Here is a 797-nt window from a genome sequence, read left to right on the forward strand (position 1 = left end):
GAAGGAAGGAAGGAAGGAAGGAAGGAAGGAAGGAAGGAAGGAAGGAAAAAGAAGGCAGAAGGGAAGAAAGAGGAGGGTTAGGAGGAAAAAGAGGAGGAAGAAGATGAAGAAAGAATAAGAAGGGAGAGGAGGAGGAAAGAGGTAAGTGGTCAGGACACTTGGGCAGCCACAGTCTGGCCCCTGGCCACCCCATGTCCTGCCTGGGCAGCAGTAACTTCAGTGGGGCTGGACCAAAGCCAGGGGACCCAGAATGAGGCCAGACACTGGTCTGACAAAGGCTGGGGACCTGAGCCAGCCCAGCAAGGATCAGCACACCTAAGAAAAGTTGTCCTTGACTGACAGCTCAGAAGGGCAGAGGCCTTGAGCAGAGAATGATATTAGGGTCTGAAATGTGCTAACCAACCCAGACAGGGCTTAAGAGTGGGAATACTGTGTGTGTGAGAGACAGTGTGTGTGAGTGTGTGTGTGTGTGTGTGTGTGTGAGAGAGAGAGAGAGAGAGAGAGACAGAGACAGAGACAGAGACAGAGAGAGCGTTTAATTTTCAGGCATCCAAAAAGCATGGATAACTCTAGGTTGGCCAGGTTTAATGGCACACACCTTTAATCCCAGCACTTGGGAGGCAGAGGCAGGCAGATCTCTGTGAGTTTGAGGCCAGCCTGGTCTACATAGTGAGTTCCAGGACAGACTGAGCTACATAGAAACCTTGTCTCAAAATTAAAAAAAAAAAAAAAGAAAAGAAAGAAAGAAAGAAAGAAAAGAAAAGAAAAGAAAAGAAAAGAAAAGAAAAGAAAAGAAA

This window comes from Psammomys obesus, unplaced genomic scaffold (assembly GCF_907164565.1).
Source record: "Psammomys obesus unplaced genomic scaffold, mPsaObe1.curated_primary_1811, whole genome shotgun sequence".
NCBI classification, from domain to species: Eukaryota; Metazoa; Chordata; class Mammalia; order Rodentia; family Muridae; genus Psammomys; species Psammomys obesus.